We start from the raw sequence: 21,820 nt of genomic DNA, 5'->3' as shown, positions 1-21,820 counted from the left end.
CACTTCAGCCTGGATGGTTGTTTGAATCTGCCTATTTTTTGAAGTTGCAGCAATATCTGAAGACCCCCTCCTGGACCAGATCCCATTGTTCAAGAACGTGCGCCAACACCTACCAACGAGGTGGCTTTAGCTCACGAGGCAGGTGGCTGCCTTTGAGGGGGCAGCCCCATGCATTAGCTGAGATTCATTTGCTGCCTTCAGTGTTCCCTCTTTGCCTGGTCCTCCTGCTAACACAGTGACTTGGATCCTACCACACCATGTGCACCCCCATCTGTCACTGAATCCCACTTTGTGACTATGCTGTGGATAAAAGAGGCAGCAGAAGGGTCACTAAAGCCGTAACTAAGGTCTTAGGATTGGCTTAGGTCTGTGTCTAGGTTTTAGGATTGGGAAAAATGTACCTAGTGTGATCCATGAGTATAATTTCCAGACATATAGAAAAACCTTTTTCATTGTGAGGACAGTCAACCATTGGAGCAGGTGACCCAAAGAGGCTGTGCAGTCTCCATCCTTGGAATTTTTTGAGGCTGACCGGATAACACTGTGAGGAACGTGGGCTGAGCTCAGAGGTTGGGTTAGGGACATCCTGATGCTTCTTCCAGCCTGAGTTACCCTGTGCTCCTATGACACTTGGTTTTATCAGAGCATTTTCCAGACGATGTGGTCACCTACAGCTGATGCACCCTGTCACACCTTCAGCTTGGTCCCTAGATGTGGTGCAGTCTGGCACAGTGAGTGCATGAACCTCATCTGGTCTCCTGGTTCCAGCTCAGCCGTGCGCTGGGAACTTGCCTGGTCATCTGGGCCTGGAGATGGCCATCAGGGTGCCCACCCACTGGTGGCCATCCCATCGCTTCCTCTTTCTCTGTTCTTCCACCGTTCACTACTACCTAAGGCAAGGACAGGCCAGTGAGGAAGAAGGAGGCGGGATCCAAGGGGTCTTCACATGCCAGGGCAGGAGGTAGCGCTTATGATGTGTTGGTGTGCTATGGAAAACTTGGGTTGGAAGAGCACGACGTCCAAAAATCAAGTTAGCATACCATCTGTAGCATTTCTCTGGGATTTGGGCACAGCTGCACCAGGGAAGGAAACAGGCCTAACAGCCTACCTTCTTGGGACAAAACCTTTCGGGGCTCTGAAGCAAAGCGAGGGCATGAGTGTGAATTCATGACAATATGTTTAAAGAGCTACAGATTGTCTTCCTTCCCTCAGCAGAAACATGGCCCCGGGGCACTCAAACCTCAAGGGATTGCTTCTACATTGCTAAAATTGCCAAAACTCAGCATGAGCAGCAAGAAGACCTGTAAAGCAAAGCCAAATAACCTTCAATCAGAGAGGACCCTGCTGATAAGAAGAGACCCTGTCTGGAGCTCTGGTGCATTTGAGGAGGGCATAGTGTATCACGGGCTGAAGAGGAGCCAGCAGAGCTCTGTCTTTTGCGAGCAAAACACACATCAGACTCGCAGCGCTACGCGAAAGACATGCAAAGTTATCCATCTGCTCCGCACAGCCCCAGGAAGACCTCGGCTGGATATTGAATACAGCTTTTGGCACTACACTTGAGAAAAGATGCGGACTCCTTGGAGAGGGTCCAGAGGAGAAGAACAAAGAGGAACAGAGCTCTAGAAAACATGACCTGCAAGAAGACACTGAGAAAATTGGCGTTGTTTAGTCTAGAGAGGAGAAAACTGAGGGAAAACATGATAACAGCCTTCAAGTATTTTGAATTTCCCCACTGGATAGGAGATAGGAAGCAGTCCTCCATGTCTGCTGGGGCTAGCACATAAAGTGATTAGGTGAAGGGCAAAGGTGACTGAGGTCAGACTTTAGGAAACATTTTCCAAGGGCGAGAACTGGGATTCCTTGTGAGGGAGGCGATGGAAGCTATGTATCAGGACAGACTAGGTGGATGAGAAGACCTGCGGGAACCAGAAGACCTCTTGAGGTCTCTCCGGCCACCGCTGTCCCGTGTGAGCTACTTTAGCTTTGTCCGTGTGGACTTTTTAAAGTGCTAGGGGACCATCCTATCTGCTGGAAATCACATCCACTGCTTCTTCCACCTCTCACGTAAGTGGTACCCCAGCAGCTCTGAAGAAGGAGCAAGGACTGGGCTTCCCAAAACACCGATCCTTGGGCCGCCTGCGCTTGACGTCTCCATGCGGGAACACCAAGGCGCGCAGAGAAGCCGGACATTGCTGCTGTAGAGCTGGGTGTTGGAGGAAAACAGTCGTGTCGGGGGAGGGCGGTACTGTGGGTGGTTTCATTGTAGTTGTTTTTGTAATTTATGGCTGGTGAGCCTGGAGTCTGGGAGGAGTGTTCCTTTTTATGCTCTTTTGTATAAATCCAAATAAATAAATTCAGGGAGAATCTCTTAGGCAACCAGGGCCCAGCCAGCATATAGCTGTTAAGATTAATATCTGCCTCTTGAACTGCGCCAGAAGACCAGAGAGGGAGCTGGCAGGGATCTCAAAGCACTTTGTAGAGCGTGTTGGAAAGTCTGGCGAGTTATATGGTGCTCCGGTGGGAACTGAGTCGTTGGGCAAAACCGATCCCAGCGGAGGGTGAAATATGGGATGTTCCAGCCCAAAATGTTTACCTTGAGCAAAAGCTATGAGTATTTCTAGAAGGTGGGGACATCCCAGCTCTGGAAGCCACGCTGCTTTGCTCAGCCCTGAAAATGCCACCAGTCCATGGGGCTGGGGAGGCCGTCACCTCCCTCCATCCCCTTGGATGCGCTGGGAAGGGGAGTGAGAGATAAGCCAGGCAGCCCCAGGATCTCTACGGAGAGATGGAGGACACCGGATGGAGCAGAGCGTTGGTTTGTTAGCAGAACAGCCAAAAGGCCGACTTCTTTTGGAGGGGAACAGGGTGCCGCCAGTAAAATGTCACCGCCCAGTTGAAGCAGTGACAGGATAATGGATAGGCGTGAGCCCCAAGGAAATTTTGGATGCTGAACGCTCTCAGACGCCGTGTTCAATAATTTTATGACACGGGTGTTCAGGGGAGTTTCTCCCGGAAACATTTGTTTTATAAATGGTTCATTTTCTAATTATGTTCTGCAGGGCTGAGCAGCAACAAGAAAAAGGAAGGGGGGAATAAAAAAAAAAAAAAAAGGGGAGAGCCACGAGACTTGCCAAAGCTGACTTGACGCACTCTTGCTGCAGCTTCCACTTTGATGCGAGTCAGAAACATCCACCGAATGCGAGCGATAGCCCTTGGGGGAGATCTCCCGCACGGGGCCAGGAGCGGTGGGGTGGCCGAGATGACTTGAACAGGGAGTACGCAGGGTAGGGGGTCCTCTGCCACGGGCGGTCGTGGCCGCTCTCCGCAGGCTTCCCACCGAGCCCCGTTTCCCTCCCACACCAGCCATCTCTGTGGTCTCGCTCGCTCTTGATTGAAGAGCGCCTTTGCAAATGAGTCCCATTGTGGGGCGGTGAAGGAAGAGCTAACCACTTCCTTCCAAAAAAGTAAAGAAAAAAAAAAAGGCCACTGTTTCCTGACATGGGGCAAGATGAGCAGAGCAGTAGGGGCTGGCGGGGTGACCCTCTCCCGTCCCCTTCAAAGAGGGGTAGGGAGAGGTTAGAGCTTTGCTGGCTGGAGCGAGGGCTCCAACCGCCTCCTTTTGGCATGTGCCCTTATTTACAGGGGTGTTTTGGCTCGGTGCTGCGAGGCCAGGCATCCCGCGAAGCCGGGCAAGGGCGACTTTAAAGCATCGCCCATTCCAGGGGAAAGAGGGGAGTGAAAGGGTGCGGCCCCGTCTTCCCGCTGGAGGGGAATCTGGTGGCCACATGTATCTACGTCCTCCGGCTTGATGATGATGATGAAAGATGTCATGCTAGGAAACTCTGGAGATCAGAGACACGCGGACCACATACCGGCATTTCAACACGAGAACACAGCTTCCAGCGTCTGCCGAACCTCGGAATTTGCACCTTGTAACACTAGAAATGGACATCTGTAGACGAAAGAAAACCCTTGTGTACACACGGGTTTTATGAAGCAAGGGAAGAGGTGGGGGGGCTCTTTCATCCCTCTAGCACTGCGAGGGTAGCCCTGCTGCCAACTCTTCCCTTTTGGATGTGAAATGCAAGTTTAGCAGCACTCTGTGTGTGTGTGTGTGCGCGCCTACGTGCATGGGTGCACACGTGTGTTATTCTGGGATTAGAAATCTTTTCCAGGCTCAACAACAAAGGGTGGCACATGGCAGCTATTGTCCCCGCTCAGCCAGGGTGAAGTCGGGGGAGGTCACAGATGTCCTGACCATATTTAGCTCTCAGAACAGGATTAATTTAGTTTAGTTTTATTTTTTCTTTTTCTTTTTTTTTTTGTTTTTCTTTTATTTTCTCTCTAAGGAAGAAATTGCTGGCTGGCTGGCAGGAATGCGAGTCACAAGTTTCAGGACCAGTCGGGTTGTTACTCATCCCAGAGAAAGTCTCAGAAAAAGGCTGTTTTTCAGGGGAAGAGCAAGATCCTGGTGCTCTCTGGAGTCAGGGTCCTGGCGGTCCAGCTCACTGGTCACCTTTGATAATCAGGGAGTTGTTTCATACAAAACCAGGGATTTTTGGCTGGGCGACCCTCTCCCCTGTGGCTGTTAATGGGGGAGACACAGCGTTTTCCCCGAGTAACTCCTTCTACCAGCTGTTTGTGAGCCTGCCCCCTTAATGAAAATAAGAGGGAGAAAAAAATCCCCAACCCAGTGACCCTCCTTCTTCTTGCCAGATGAGCTGTTCCTCAAAAACACCTGTCTGGTAAATTAGAGTGGGAATTGTAAACGCCAAGCGCAGCATATTTTCCTTCGCCACTAATATATTGGAGTTGCATATGGTGCCCTAGGGGAAAGGCGATTGTTTCAAGTCAGATTTTCAAATCGTGAGCAAATCCTAGGGAGAGAGATTCGCTGATTTACAGCGGCCCTTGAGAACGTATCGCCAGCCCGTGCCTCCGGTGAGGAAAACACAGGATTTTGTCAGGACCAGGACCACCTTTCTGGCCAGGTCGATGCAGAAGAGGATGGTATCACACGCGCGGAGGCTGGAAGCAGAACGTGGGTGACTTCCAATCAAAACACAGACGTGAATTTTAACCATTATAAATTAAAAAACAGGAGAGGTCCCCTCCGCATTCAGGTGTTCAGGCTAAGGCCGGGGAAACGCTTTAGCGACACACAAATTACCAGCCCCGGTGCAAAGGAAAGAGAAGTAGCAGAGAGAAACCGAGAGGCGCGCAGGTTGGTTTTTATGTCCCCTTTTACGTCCCCTCTTTCACGTCCCTGTAAGTGATGAGCCTGATTAACTCTGTCACCCCAGAGACGGGAATTTTCACGCACAGAACCCCGAGCATACAGATATGTAAAGGCAAAGGGACCGAGACTTTCACGTCATTTCTGAACAAATGTTAATGCAAATAAAAAGCATTTAGGTAAGTGTTTTGTCATTTGGTCCCTTCATAGCTGGAATAAGCGATTGGTTCAGATTTATGCACTACGTGTTGTTTTTCTTGGCAGTTTGCGGAGTGCCGTGGTCTCCAAAGGCTTGCAATTTTAGGGATACTTTCTGATATTTAAAGAGAGCGTTTTGGCTGCAGTCCACAAACTGCCTATAGTCACAGATACTAAAACTTCTTTCCAGTGACTGCCACTAATCACGCAACACTTTTGTGCTTAACATCTTGCCCTCGAGTTGACCCAGGGACTGACGGATCCCCATTCCTGCCAGCTGAGGTTGCGGCTTCCCTAAAAAACGGTGTCCAGTGAGGCTGGAGCAGCCTGGAAAGCTGCTGCCTCTAACAGGTACTGTCTGCAGGGCTTCAGTGAAAAAAAAAAAAAAGAATAAAAAATACATATATAGATATAAGGTGGTCAGTGGAAAGAAGAGAAAAATATATATGTATATCTGCTGTCTGTTCCCAGCTCGTGCAAACGTTGACAGACAGAAGAGGCATGAAACAAGCTCGCAAAGAGCTGGTGATGAGAAAATTAGGGGTTTTTTTCTGAGTGTGGGACATCGGCGGGGTTCAGCTAGGAGTGGGAAGGAATAAATGAAAGGCCGCCTGGAAATAATGGTAATAAAGGTAGAGAGGAATTGCGAGGAGGACAGGTGTTTTTCGACGTTACTACCAAAAATGGTCTAACGGATTATTCTTTTAAATTCTAGTCTGTTTAAAAAAGGGACTAACACTTTGTATGTCGAGTGCAGACATTTATGTCCCACCTGGAGCCGCCAAAGCGAAGGAGAAAATGCGGGTGCTGATCCCACCTGTGCCCTGTGCCGGGGAAGCGGGGCCGCGCCACGCTGCTTCGTACGCTCATTACCAATCCCGCTAATTTTATTTCTGATTATTTATGTTTTTTCCTGAGCGGCCATTAAATGTTCATTTGTTAAAGGCTTAACACATTCCATTACACCACAAAATTTATATTTGTAACAAAACGATGTCTCAGAGTGATTCAGAATTAAATTAATGTGACACGGGCTATTTATCAATATGGCAGCTCGGCTGCTCAGGAACAAGGGATGATTTAGTGGCGCGTATGTGTGCAAACCTATGGGCTCTGCCCTGGTATTTCTCTCGTAGTGCAGAGGAACTGATAAAATAATCCTCCAAAGTACCTCAACATATGGTTTAGATCATCAAAGAGAAAAATACTTGTAAAAGCACAAAGAAGGAAACCAATAAACATGTACATCTTACCCGTTAACTCCCTCCGTAGGAAATGTAAACCATGAAGGATGGTGGGTTTTGAGTCAAATTCTGTCATTTGTGTATTTTTTTAATTACAGTAACATGCTGGCTTAAATTACAGCGTGTCCGTTCAAACAATGGCAGTGCAGGGAGGAGGCAGAAGCTGGTGCAGATCGGGGGGTACACGCTGATTTACACCAGTGAAAGGCTGAGCCCGTTTCAGCCGCTGCCCCTCTGAACCTGGTGGGCTGGTCACTATTCCAGGCCTCGATGGCTTGTTTTTACTAAAAGAAGAAATTTATGATATTGTGCTGATTATTGCCCCCTTTTTTTTTTTTTTTTTTTTTTTTTTTTAAATAAGCATGGCTTCCTCACACGTAAGGTTTCATGTGTTTTGGCAGATTCACATCAGCACTTATCACAAGTTTTATCAATTTAATTTTTTTTTTTTTTAAGGAAGTCTCCATTGCAAATCTTCATATATTTGGGACTTGCTCTACCACAAACCCGAGTCTGTGCAGTGGTATGGTACTCAGACTAAGCATACTGAGATTATTTTTAAAAAATACATACGCTTATGCTACACAGTATTTAGACAGCAACCTGTTTTCAAGCATGCAGTTAAGTAAAAATAAAACTCTTTTTGCATTTCCTTGCAGATACCAGCACTAAAATAAAGCAGTGTCTGATGTGAAGCACATCCAGGCATTTGAGGCGCTGCTATCAGAGCACCTCAATTACTAATATCCTGCATTTTCCAAAATAAATTGGACGATTGTTGAACACTTACTGAATTTAAAGCGTCAGGTAATGTTCACAATAGCAGATGAGTTCAGGAAAGTATGAATCTTTCCTTTGGTTGAGTTTTCTTTATTTTCCCATATCTGGAAATCAGGGCCACTTTTTGAATTTCCAGTAAGGTGTCAGAAGATTTGTGCTGAGATTGTGTTTCAAATACTTTCAAGATCTGCTCTTTTGAATGGGTATCTAGCATTCTTCGTGGGTAAATCAGCCATTCCCCAACAAATTTCTCTGGATTCTTTTATATTTTGTCGTGTCAAACTTTGTGGCTATAGCAGTGCAAGAGTTATTTATTGCTTCCTTGAACATCTTCCATTTCCTAGAAGACATTGCCTGTCACCTGCAGTAACTCCAGGGAAATTTATGAAGCGCATCGATAGCTCCATTTGTGATGATGTCACTCTCTTTCAAGGGAATGACTCCTCCACTTATTGTCAATATTTCAAACTGAAAGTACCAAACTGAACCTTAAATGGATACCACTTGGATTTCTTTCTCATCGATCGCGTAGATAAGCTCTATTCTTTTGTTATCCCGCAGTCTCCATCTTCTGAAATAGCGGGATCACCTTTCCTCCAGGCCCGTTTTGCACAGCTGACCCCGAGCTCAGCCGAGGAACCCCTCCTGCATACCCCTGCGTTGCATCCCAAAGGCCAGCACAGATCCAGGACGGGAGCCCAGTCCTCACAGGGACCCCACAACACATCTCCCGTTGGCCTCGTTTCGCAACAGGTTTCATGGCATCCGGTAGCTAAACACACTATTTTCAGACCATCTTGTCTTTGGTCTTTCATGTGAAACCTGCTGATCTCTGAAGGACATGGGGAATTCTTGGGCGATGAAGGAAAATATAGGTGAAAAAGATTTTTATGTTTACATTTATCTAAATATTTGCCATCAAATCTACTGAAAAACACACGGCTGTCCTAGGGCAGCTTTTATTTACCCAGAATAACATTTACCAAAAGACCCCAAACTGAGGCATATGAAGGTCTCAGAGTTTAGAAGCACAGTTTCTGCATTTCACACCAAAATGAGGAAAATACATTAGCAGCTGGAAATCCTCCTGACCCGGGAGTTTCACCTACAATTAGAGAAAACCGACAACTGTGTTAACCATCTGCTATTTCTTTTTTGAAGACGATCAAACACTTGAGAAAAATGCTCCTTTGTAAAGTGTTGTCGGGGGAACAAGTGCATGACGTGGGTCCATATTTATCTAGGAAAGCAAATAAACCGCTTGTCTCGCAAAGGGAATTAAATGGAAACTCCCAAGGACACAGATCATGTGTGAAGTCAGCCGCGAGACCTGTTTCGGGATATTCGTGGCCTCAGGGTGTTTCTGCTGTGTTTTTCTTCACCGCACACCTGATGTGACTAACGTGCTTCCAATGCTCTGCAGTTGCTTGCTCTCCAGCTGGGCCACCACGTCAATATGTGCACCTTGAAGTCTTTAAATCCTCCGTTTCATTTCGCGTTTTTACTTTCGCTTTGTGCAATGATCTTGTGACAGCTTCTTCGTGTAGCCTGTTTTTCTGAACCAAACTCATGCTCTCCAGTGCCATTCAGTGACTGCCAACGCTCAAGATATACAGTTGAAGACCACAGTGCTGTAAGAAAACTGATGAACATTTGCTGGAAGAAAAAGAGTAACATGTATTTTTGCACCCAAGCACCAGATTTGTCATAAATTCTTTCTTTTTTTTCTTTTTTTTTTTTAAATTGAAGATAATTATTCATTCTTTGGGGCCTTCACCCCAGGACCATGCCCAGTGCTTTGCCCTCTCCTCCCAGCTGCCCTCACTTGCCTGATGCTCCACACAACCCCAACTCCAAATGAGGCAGTTGTGCAGCCTTCATATTTTCAATCTGCTGTGGAGGAAGCCCATGCGATGGTGTCTAAGGCCATTCTAGCTCATGGTTTCCATGAGATGAGGGCTTTGGGATGGGCTTTCTATTGTTTCAGCTCCTTTCTTCTGCCAAGGAGCTGCGCACCTTCTCTGGGGTCAAAGATGGAGGGTGGTTACTCTGCCCTTAGCTTTGGAAAGGGGCTGATTTCCTGCAAACCTGTGCCTTCAACAAGGAGGTCTTGCCATGCAGGCTGGTGACTTGCAGCTATGCTGGAGGTAGCAAGGGATCATCTCTCCAGCCCTCTGAAAATGTTTGAGCAGTGGGTATCTTTCTATCTACCAGCTGCTCAAACTCTCACTGTCTTTGTGGGACATCACACCTCCTCAAAGAAGGACCCTACAGCCTGGGCATGTCCCACCTTGGATGTATGGGCAAACAGGAGAGCAGTTGGGGTGAGGGGGGGGGATTGGACTGGGGGATGCCATGGGCGTGTGGCCAAAGGGCATCCCATGGCACCCCAGCTGCGTCCGCACCACGTGGAGGTGAGTCTGGGTGTGTGTCTGGCCAAGCCAGAGGAGCGCAGATGAAACCTCTTTCCAATACATAATAAAAGGAGAGTGAAGCCAGCTGGAATATCCTGTACATTAAGTGTGATGACTAACTATAGCAGATGTTGGTGCATTTGTTAAAGTTTCCACCAGAGAAGGAGGGACTGGAATATGAGCATTTGAAAACCAAAGGTAGCCCATGAGTTAGGGAGAAGAAACGGGAGATGAAAGGGAACGGAGCTGTGGGGAGGGAAGGCGACTGCTGGGTTGGCGAGAAGGATAATGGGGGAAATTGTGGTCTGGGGTAAAGGGCCAGGGGAGGTTTGCAAGGCCTGGGCAGGGGCTGCGCGTAGGGCTCCTTTGTCAGGAGGGAAGGGCTGTGGAGCCTTCTGCAGTGAAAGCTTAAATGGCTCCGTTCCCAAGGGTGAAAGAGATGGAAAATCACACGCACGGCTTTGGGCAGACACGGAAACCCGTGCTGGGAGCCGTGCGTGCATCTCCCACCCTGAGCCACCACCAGAGGAAATTCTGAGGTCCCTTATCACAGCTCGGCCCCAGCTGTGCACTAGAAACCAAGAACCTCTCTGCCAAGGCATCTCCTTTGCTTGCTGTGGAAATATTAGGTCTTCCTCCTCCAAAGGCATATTCATCTTGGTGTGGTTACACTACACCCAGGTATGAGCCCCGAAGTCACAACATATTAGATACAGAAGAAAGGATAAATACATATAATAGTTATTGATATGTAAATTTAATTGATGTGCTTTCTTGTCAGTACTGTTTTCTGAGGAGTGTCTATCCAGTAAGCTGAGCCAATTTCTAAAAAACGTGACATGAGCATTCCTGACTGATCTCTCTTTCTAACAAAAAGGAAAAGAAGTGGATTGTAGAGTTGCTCAAAAAAAGTAAAATGTATTTTAAAAAATAGCTAGATAACTTTTTTCTTTTTTTTTTTTTTGTGGCTTAAGAGAGACCTACATTACACTGTTTTATCTGTTTTGCTTTTTCCCCAACACTGTCAAGATTAGGTTGAAATATTTTATTTACAGAAAACGTAGCTTCCAGTGAGCAAAATTAGCCATACGAAGAAAAATCACAATGTTATGGAGAGGTTAGCAAATGCTTTATTTCTTCAAACTCTGTAAATAACTTGGTGCATTTTTAAAAATGCAAACTAAAAAGCATAACCATCATTTGACTTTTACCTTCTCTTTCGGTAGTCAAATATTTTGGCAGCATATGTATGTTGGCCAATACTTCAGCAAAATTCAAAGAGAAATCTTATGCTTTGAAAAAAGGCTAATGCAAATGGAGTAGGAAGCACCCAAAAGTAATTTATTAATATGGTCGTACACCTATTTGAATGAATTTTTTCTCCCATTAATGTTAAAATAATTATAACATGATGTATCAGCTGACGTATGAAGCAATTTCCCTCAGTATTTAGTAATTGCCTGCTGCGGGTCTGATGTAACAGTTTCTCAGATTTATTCAGCCAAATGTTCCTCTCCGCACAGGGCGACACAACTCTAAGTTTAAATTCCTTATACACAAAATTATAAATGGTAATGACCAGAGAATACATGTAACTGATCTAAGTGTTCCTGAAAAAATGCCTTCTAGTTATTCCACACAAAATAGTAATTTGTCTGTGTTACATGACACTGCTGGTGCTTATATATGAGTAGTTTCAGCAATACCAAAACCCCTGAAAGTCTCAATTTAATTCTTTTTTCCCCAGAAATTAGATGGTGCCAGCAATCTAAGTTAGTGACTTAGGTTTCTTTCACTGTCGCTGTTATCAAAGTTAAAAGGCAAAGCGGATCATCAGCTCTGGTTAAGACAAGTTCTTCTTTTAGCCCAGTTGGCTAGTCTAGTAAAATATTTTTCAGTTTGGATATAATGCAACATTGCCTTAGCCTTTCCTTGGCAAATGAGAGGAACATCAGGGGGAAAAAAAAAAGGCACCAAGATTCAGCTTGGAAAAATGGAAGTTCTGGAAGAAAGATTAAAATAAATGAAATATCGCTGGCTTGGCTAGCAGCAACTGGGGGAGAATGAAACAAATATTGGAATGACATAAATCCTGAGGAATTAGAGAGTTATAAGGAAGGTCTGAAAGTGAAGAAGGTAAAATTTTGGCTGTCTAGCCACAGAAGTTTTCTGGTGCAGATATCCATTAGCGAAGTGGTCTTATGAGGAAATGGTGAAGGATATATAACGTATGACATTTATAACTAGACTAAACAAAAACTACACAGTCCTTCCTTCACAGACAAGTGCCCCCAAAAATCCACTCCCACATCCCATGCGTTCCCATGCACACCGTGAGCAGCCACGTCCCGCAGGATGCACAATCTTTCTTGAACCACAGCCCGGCCAAACCTGGGCTTTGAATGATGCTGAACTCCGACTGGAATGGCTTGAGCTAGAGCTTCAATCACAACCAGCCCTGAACCAAAATATCCTCTGGCTCAACTCCCTGATACCAGGCCAGACTTTGGCAAGAGGTAAAAACCTGCAGATAATGGAGCAACGGTGATTCCACTCTCCTTGGCACTTCTGAGCCAAAGGTCTTTGATGATGTCAGGGGATGACCCTGTGTTTGGTCCATGCTGGAAAACCCTGAAAGTCTAGGGATTTGCTCATCTGTTGGCCTTTCACAACAGCAAACATGAATTCAAGCCTTTACATCTCTGTGTGTAACCACCTGCTTCCTCTCTCTTCGTAAGATTTACGTTCTGCTTGGTCTAGGGTCTCATTACATCCCACCACTACCAGACCTGAGCATGCTCACCAGTACCACATCTCTCATGGGACCTTCCTTTCTCCCCTTCCTAGTGGGGTGAGTAGGCATGTTTGCTGATGTGACACCATTTGCTCTGGGAGGGTGAAGATGGGACCTTTCCCCTGCAGTAGAAGGTTAGAGATGTCCTCAATTCAGATACATCCTTGTTTTTTCCACTGTTCAACGCCTGGAGAGGAGTTTATCCAAGGTGACCAACAGAACTGTGATGTCCTCCTCATTGAACCATTGAACGCTGTAGGTGGTGTAATGATGAGGAGATCAGCTAGAAGAGGTTTCCTCAAACACAAGTCCAACTCTCAGTCCTACACTGCTGGTGCTGGTGCTCTTCTTCCACAAGCCTGCTCCCTGCTAAAGATACTGCAGCAGCTTTTATTATACCTCAAGACCTAAAGTTTCTTTTTGTCCAGAATTTGGAAGTAACTCCTCATTTTAGCCTGCTTCTTGCATTTTTTTTTGACAACAGAAAACAGAGATTACACTTTCTGAGGCAGATCAGGCTCTTTGGAGCTATTTTTCTCTGCGTTTTTTCTGGCTTTTATTAAGAAAATTTGGCAAAATACTGAAGGGCAACAGGCATGGTGTGGCCATTTGAGAATGGGATGCAAGCTCGTACCCAGATGAAATGGCTCGTGTGAGGCTGTGTCTGAATGCCAGGACAGTTTCGTCTTCCCAGTCGTTGTGCAAGGTCAATGACCAAGACTGAAACAGTGGGAAGCAGAGACACGCAAAACACTTCATCGGTCAATGGCAGCTTCATTTCCTTCCTGCTTTGCCAATGAGTTTTCCATGACAGATAGAGAAACTATGTCACTCCGATAACCAAAACAGATAAGCACACATATCTCCATTAACCTAGCAGTACAGCAAGCTGGCCACCACAAATTGTTTTTGTTCATGACTAAAGTGAGATTTCAGCTTCCAAAATCATCTTTGGACACACAGCAGAGGAGAAGTCAGCTCTCTGTGACACTGCCAGTTCAGTGTGCAGCAAGAAGAGCCTCACATATCTACCACACATGTCTCCTGAAAACGAGGAGAAACAACGAGGCCCGTCTGTCTATTGTCTTCCAGTTGCTCAGGATTTTATTTTTTTTTTCCAGCCAGAAAAGGATCGCATTTAGTATGGTGACTCCTCTGTATCCCAAGGGGCAGCAGTGGGAGAAATGTTCTCATTCCTTGAATACTATTGTACTGAGGTTCCCTCTGTAGCATGTACTCATAAGCTAGTGGGACATCTCTCCATGATGCTGGCAATTACACCCCATTCAAGAATGGATGGGAAAAGATCTGTGCTACTCCTCTCCACAGGAGTACTGTTAAATAAGAGTTAAATACAGACCCATGCTTACTGGCATCTGGAGGAAACTCTGATGATAGCTTTCAGACATTAGATGTGTTTCATATTCTCTCTGTGTGATGGAGTCCTCAAACAACATCTCTTAAAACTGATGGGGACAGCTAAGTGGTGTTATTTGGTTGAATGCAGTTTCTATGCTCAGGAAAGCTCCCCATGAACTGACTATTGCAAACCCAGTAAATGTTCGTGTAGAGAAAAGGTGTTTGGATCAAGGTAGATGTCTCAAGTGAAATACCAGTGGATGTTCTCCTGCTCTCCTTAGTCAGCCACGCAAGCCAGAACCGGTGAGTTTGTCTTGCCTCTTTTTCCTACTCCAGAATGTCCTTCTTTGGGATCTCTTGCCACCACTTTAGCAGTGGTGACCAGTACTGGGGCTGGTAACACAAAACGTAACCCCCCCGGCTGGGCTGCTAGCCACCTCCCCCAAAAGCCAGTCTAGTGGAGACCCTGGGTGTGGTCACCGAGTCCCAGTCCTTCCAGGATGGAAAGTCCTAGGAAGAAAACCATATACCCCTGTGGATGCTGCCCAAGAGAGATTTATTGTGGGGCCACGGTGTTCTCATAAACACGAGAAATAGATCATCCTAAAATTTATGGCTTTCTGACAACTTGAGTTGGCTTCTCTGAGCCAAGTGGCCACCAGCCTAAAGGTAAATATTGGGATAAGAGTTAATGCCTGTCCCAGGGCAGAAGCCTCTGGGTTGGCAGGTGGTTTGTTTAATGGGTAACCATTTTGTTTCTTAAAACTTTCCTTCAACGTGACAAAGAATTGCAAAGAAATAATTTTATTTCTCATAGACGAGTCAAAGCAAATTGTTATCATCTCCGTTACCACTGTTGTTAGTGTTAGTATTATGGCATGATCCCAAAAGGCTCATCTGGGGAGTCCAGGGCAGAACGGGTCATGACAGTCAAATCCTTCAAAACCACCTTCTTAACGCCAAGTCTTTTTTCTGTATCTACAAACTTGCTTACGTGGCTGGTGCCACTATTGCCCTCCAGCGCAGGGAGAGGGTGGCATCCTGCATGGTGGCATTGCCCAGGGTGCAGAGGGACAGGGCATTTAGCTATTAGTACCGTTAGAGTGACAAGCCCTTCCCTGGTTTCACTAAGCATCCAAATTGCTGACATTCCTGTCAAATGCTAAGTGGGGACCATTTAAAGAGTGGCAGCTGGGTCAAGATGTGCAGGTTTAATGAGTTAATGCAATTTGGTCCTCGGCTGTTACTTTCCCAAAAGGAGGTGGCTGGGCATGGGGACCCTTTGATGGCAAACACCTGTGTCTATCTGTTCCTCATGTAGTTTGGTGAAGAACGAAAGGATTAGAAACAGGTGGGGGAGGCAGTTCTCAGGTGGACTTCTGCAGTTGCAGTTAAAATGGCAGAGTCACAGCTTGGACCCTTGTTTGTGTTACAGTGGGGTGGCTCTGGGGCATGGTGATGCCATGCAGGTGACACACCGGCCAGGTAAGAGCCCCTGATGGTTTTCATCACCGTTTCAACAGCTGGAACATTTGCTTTGGGGTTTTTGCTTTTTTGTGGTTGTTTTCTTTTTTTCTGGTTGACAATATAAATATCTCCTAAGAGCAAAGTACTCTCCCTCCCTGCTTCCCTCTCCTCATAGGAATGACCAGCAGACGTAGGGAGGTGATTGTCCCCCTGTACTCAACACTGGTGAGGCCACACCTTGAGCATTGTGTCCAGTTCTGGGCACCTCAATATGAGAGAGATATCAAGGTGCTGGAGCGAGTGCAGAGGAGGGCAACGAAGCTGGTGAAGGGCCTGGAGAATAAATCTTACGAGGAGCAATTGAAGGAGCTGGGACTGTTTAGTTTGAGGAAGAGGAGGCTTAGGGGAGACCTCATCACTCTCTACAACTACTTGAAAGGACATTGTAGAGAGGCTGGTGCTGGTCTCTTCTCACTGTTAAATGGGGATAGAACAAGAGGGAATGGGTTCAACCTGCAGCAGGGTAGGTTTAGGCTAGACACTAGGAAAAAATTCTTCACAGAATGAGTGGTCAGACACTGGAATAGACTGCCCAGGGAGGTGGTGGGGTCACCATCCCTGAATGTGTTTAAGAGTCGTTTAGATGTGGTGTTAGGGGATATGGTGTAGGGGAGAACTTTGTAGAGTAGGGGTTGATGGTTGGACTCGATGATCCCAAGGGTCTTTTCCAACCTAAATGATTCTATGATTCTATGAATAGCTTCAGCAAGGGATAGAGAGATAGAGGGGAGCCGCTCCCAGCTGACTTTCAGGGGTGCAAAGGGTGACAACAACTTAGGTGTTGGTGGCAGAGAAGTCTTAGAGGTGGCACTGGGTGTCCTGGCAGACAACATAAACGCATTACACTGTGTATCTAAAGAGCTGTAGCATGACTAGAAAAGAAGGAATAACATAGTGAATCCCTTCATTATCGTTGCTTTCCTATGGGAAATACAGGAGAATAGTTCCAATGTCTCCAAAGCCTCAGGTAACTCCCATGTCAACCAAGAGATGGGACGAGGTTGAGGGGGTTTGGTTTTTTTTTCCACCATCCTCTGGGTTGGGACCTGGAAGGGTAGAGCTTAACAGGAGAGTTTTAAAAGGCTCTAAACCCCAGGATTTATGCTGCAATAGCAATAAAACCCACCAGGGTACGTGTTATAGAGGCAGCTAATACACACCTCGGGTGGTGAGATGCATTAAGGGCATTGCTGTGTGGATTAATGTCCCCATAAAACACATCCCGTTGTGCGACATTGTTGTGAGGAGAATGAAGCAATAATTCTGAGACGCGCCGGGCAAGTGCCTGCCCCAGCTCCGTGCTTGCAGATGGGTCCCCAGCCCAGGGCTGGAGGCTTTCAGGGCTAATATAAAACATTTGTTATAAAGCTGCCCCCTCTCCTCTCATCCAACACCAAATGGCACGACTTGGGGCCCCTTCCCCACTGCCTCCCCCTCCTTCCGTGCCTTCTGCACCACCGGCATCGCCGGCTCCCTGGTCCCCAGCGTAGGCCAGCTCGAGGTAGTCCTTCAGCAGCCGGGTATGTCTCTGGGCAAGCCCAGGCGATGGCAAACAACAGGTTTGGCAGGGCTGAGGGTGTCAATAAAAGAGCCTGACTCAGCCAGGGCTGCTGAGCGGATGCCACAGAGAGCCTTGAAAACTGGAAAGTATTATATCATTTATTAATAGGCATTTCTGTTACACTCCCCACCAGAGTGTGTGTGTCCCTGATGACAGAAGTGCTTACTAGTGCTAATGAGGCAGAACAGAGAGGAAAAAATGGCCCTGTGGGTCAGGGACTGGCTGGGGAGCCGGGAGATGTGAGCTCAGCTCCTGGCTCTGCCGCTGACCTTCAGTGGGCTGCTGAGCCTCAGCCGGTGCCTCGCCTCCCTCCCTGCCAGCTGCGATGGATGGGGATGCTCTGCCTTTACCTGTGGGTTTGGGGCAGGTAACGACTCCATAATTAACGTGGAGGAATGATTACTGGGGATTTGTCCGCAGGCTATGTTTTCTTCCTCCATCACTTCTCCTGCAAGCATTTCTGGGACCAATGATCCTATCTATCTCCTTCCTTGTGCTTTGCACCGCCCCAGAAAGGCTTTTTCTGTAAAGCCACAAATGCAAAATGCGAAGGGGAGAAACATGAATGGGGGTTGCAACAAGGCACCCACCATCGCGGGCTAAAGGCACCCTCTTGGTGCTCCCAACTAACATGTTTCAATGGTTCACCCTGGGACCCTCTGCCTTTGCCTTCTGGGTATGGTTTGACAGATGGGACACCAAAATATCCCCTAGAAATCTCCATCACAGACCTGAACTGTGCCTGGGATGTGTCTGAAACACGCCAAGCAGCACCGACTCACGCCCCAGAGAGCCGGGAAGGAGTAATTGTTTTTCGGATGGGATCACAGATGCTTACTGGGTATTTGTGGGTGCTATTTTAAGGCCTTGTCCTAAGGCAACTCTAGAGTCAACAGAGAGCCCCTCTGTTGACTCGGGTGGCCATTAGGAAGCCGGGATGAGATACAGCACATTGTTTGGAAAAGCGGTGGGCTGGGCTGTGTTTATCTTACAACCGCTGCTTGAACAGGCTCCAGCAGCATGGGGATGCATGCCGCCTCGGAGAGGGATGCTCCGGGGTACCCAGGGCCCTGACTGCTCTTTCCTCTCCATCCCTCTCCACCAAAGTTTTGGTGCCGAGTGTTTGGGGCTGGGAGGACCCGGTGCAAGGTGGTACTTTCCAAGCACAAAATTCCCCCTGGGGGGGAAGGTTGCAAGCGATGCTTCGCTGGTGAAGGCTCCTGAAGGACCACAACACAGCTGCTTTGTGCTGACCCACCTTGGTCTGAGCACCAGAACCACACGACAAGAGGTGAGGGTTTGTGTTATAACCACTGGAGACGTCCAGAAGCCAGGCTGGGGCACTGGCATGCATGAAATGCGTGTACTACATGCTGGGAAAGGCAAATAATGAGCAGGCTGCAGTGCATTTCTACACCTTTCATTTCTCCCCCTTCCTCAGAGTGGCAATGTCTGCTCAGCACATCTTGCGAGTAAAAAGCAGCTGAAGTAGAGCAAAAATAAACTGGATGGATAGCTGAAACAGGAGAAGAGAGCACAGCTACAGCACGGCTTTGTGTAAAACCTCATTCCTTACTGGTAGTAAATAAAAATAGTTTTTTTTTTTTTTCCTCGATGACTCACAGCACAGACATTGCATGGAAAGGGCACTAGAATCAACAGCCAGGGGAAAAAAAAACCCACAGAAATGGAAAAATGATCATCACAGTGCATTTTTCCCATTCCCCTTTCATCTCTTACACCTGTGTTTGACTTCAGCCAACCTTACATAAATCCTTTAAACATCTGTCTAAGTCACTTATGAAATAAGCTGGGATGGTCTCAGCCAGGCTAACAGTTCATTCTGCTGGATATCTCAATGTTTAAACCCAAACAGGTTTGCAGAGTTTGCCAAGCCAGGCGGGCAGCGGGTTTCCCATCAAACCCCACTCATTCAAAATGTTAAAAGCTGTTTGTGCCAGAACTTCTCCTGCAGGCGTCACCTTATGAAAGACCCTATTTATAGCTGTGAACTTAAGACGGCGGCAACAAAAGTTTGCTTAAGTGTAGTGGCTCACTCCTATAAAGTCACGCTCTGCAGAGGACCGTTTTGCAGTCTGAATGTACCTGGCAGGGGATGAGTGCCATGGGGTGGGAAAACAGGAGTTTGGAATAATCTTGGAAAGATGCAATCCTGCCTCAGGGGTAGAGTGACAGCGTCGACGGTTGCATCCTCTGAATGGCAGAGGGTGGGATGGATGTGTCCCTCGCCTACATGAGGTCAGGGCACACACCTGAGGCCATGGTCATGACTCTGTGCTAGTGCAAGGCAGGACTGTGCTGTTGCTCTTCCCCTTCTGAGTTTTGTTGGTGGTTATTTCAGGTCATTATATCTGAAAACCTCTTTGCAGCCACCAGCTCTGCTGCCTGGAGAAATTCACTACATCTGCAAAGATGATTCCCTTCCATTCCACCTTCCCTGCCCTCCACTGAGTGAGTCTGTACTGAGGAAGACAAGAAGTGGTGGTTTGGGTTTTGTTTCTTGGCTGATCTTTTGGGCTTCTTGAATTGAGAGAACTTCTCTTCTGGCACGGAGCTAGCTCTGCACCTGGTTTTGCTCTTGCCCACTCCGTGCCAGGGTCTGAGGGTGTCACAGTCTATCATGGGACTGATTTTATATCAAAATACTTTGAAATCTGCTGCTGAGCAAGGTAAGTCCGTGCTTGTGGGTGCTGGAGTCAGTGGGACCATGGGCAGTGATCACAGCAGGACGCGCGCAGTGCCACGATGCACGTGTATCCTGCAGGAGGAGAGGGGCTCCTGGGCATGCCACCCACTTTGGGACCTTGGCAAGTGCCCGCCTGTCTCCTCAAAGTGCCCTTGTGCTGTACGGCCCACCGTCAGCACTGGTCCTGCTGCTTTGCACAAGCACGGGCCCCCACAAAGCTTAGACCTCCGTTCAGCTTGGCAAAGAGAATGAAGGCTACTGGCCACCAAGCCGAGGTCTCTGGCTCTTCTTGATTTACTGGTGAGTTTGGAAGAAAACGTAAGATTTCTCTTTCAGGGGCAAAATATATTTTTCCCTTGACACAAGTCAGAAATAGCAAAAGGGATTTGTTTAAACACATCTGATAAAAGTCTTCCTTGGGTTGTGATCAAGGCAGGTCAAATTCTGCACTGGGTTTATCTCGGCTCATGAATTCAGCCTGTCTGCTTGCCTGTGAATTGGTTTCTGTTTCTGTAAAAGAACCTGCTATTCACCAATATTTTTTCAGATGTTTGTCGTGTGGGTTTTATTGATCTCTCTGCTTTATTGTGTGTATTCACAGTAATGATTCTTCAGAATCTGAGGATGTTTCCCTTCCCCTGGCCATCTTCTCCAAGATGCTCTCTTGACCCACAGTCCTAACACGGGAGTACCTCACACACATTAACTATCTCACAACAGCTCCATAAAATTTTAGGCCTCTTATTCTAGAAATCAGAAATTAGGAAGAGTTCAAATCGCTTGCTTGTTGTCGTGGCAGAAAAGCTGCCAGAGAGCCACTGAATGTCAACGTATTGCTACACAAAAGACCTTCAGCAAACAAGATGAGCTGCGACAAGAGCCATTGGTGGAAGAACATACTTTTCAGGACATGTTAAAGGGGTAAGCCCTAGCTCTTCCCACCATGACTGACTGGCAGAGACCCTGTTCTTCTGGACACCTCTGTGTGAGACTGCCCCTCTGAGCAAACAGGATCGATAGCAATAGCTATTGTGTTTGAAATGCATGTCCCCGTGCTTCAGCCTACTTGGTATTTCATGAAATTCAAGCAACGGGATTTTCCTTGTGTGGAATAAGAGGATGCTTCTTAGGGAACCTGCAGTATAAGGCACATCTGTAAATAATACATATAACTCCAGTTCTTTTGCAACTGGGACAAACCCCATCTTCTCACTTGGTTGATTTGAGCACGTAATAATCGTAATAACTTTCATGTTTATTAGGAGGCAATATACACACTCTTTTCATGTTGGACTTGTGCAGTTTCATTCCTTCCATGTCCCCAGGTACAGTATCTCCTCTTGTTTCAGGCTTCACTAGCCTTTGGCATGCCATGCTCTCCAGTGACCTCCTGAAGGTTTGAGGATTCTTATGTGTCTTCAGGAGTGGATTTTCCTAAGCTTTGCGTGGGAGATACCAGAGCAGAAGGCGAGGCAGAGATCAGAGTCTGCAGGCAGGGGGCTTGCTTATTGAGAAGGTAAGGATCCAAAGAAGGATCAAAAATGTATCTAATGAAGTCAGACATCAACTGATCCGGCATACTACGCAGAAGAAAAGAAGGCAAGAAGCATCTACAATATTGCATTAAAGCACCTACACAATGCTAAATGGGAGCTGGAATGGCAAAAATACCAGACAGACTAGGTATTTCTCAGGTATTTTATCCTATTTACCTTGGGAGCACCATGATTACAAGTCTCTACTAAAGATGTGACAGTGCAGGCGAAGGAGTAGTGGATAAAAAAATAGACCTTTTTTTTTTTTTTTGAGAAATCAGTAAATAGACTAAAGGGAGACTGACATCGCTGTGAACCACTGGCTACTCTGTCTTTGCTGAGAACTCCCTGGTCTCCTTGTTCTCCCAAGCAGCACGTTCTTGGTGTCTTACCCATATTATGCTTCTAGGAAGGGTATTGCATTCCTGGGAGATGAGATGGCTCCAGGAGTGCTCCAAGGGA

This window comes from Larus michahellis, chromosome 4 (assembly GCF_964199755.1).
Source record: "Larus michahellis chromosome 4, bLarMic1.1, whole genome shotgun sequence".
Lineage (NCBI taxonomy): Eukaryota > Metazoa > Chordata > Aves > Charadriiformes > Laridae > Larus > Larus michahellis.
Note: the sequence above shows the minus strand (reverse complement) of the source record.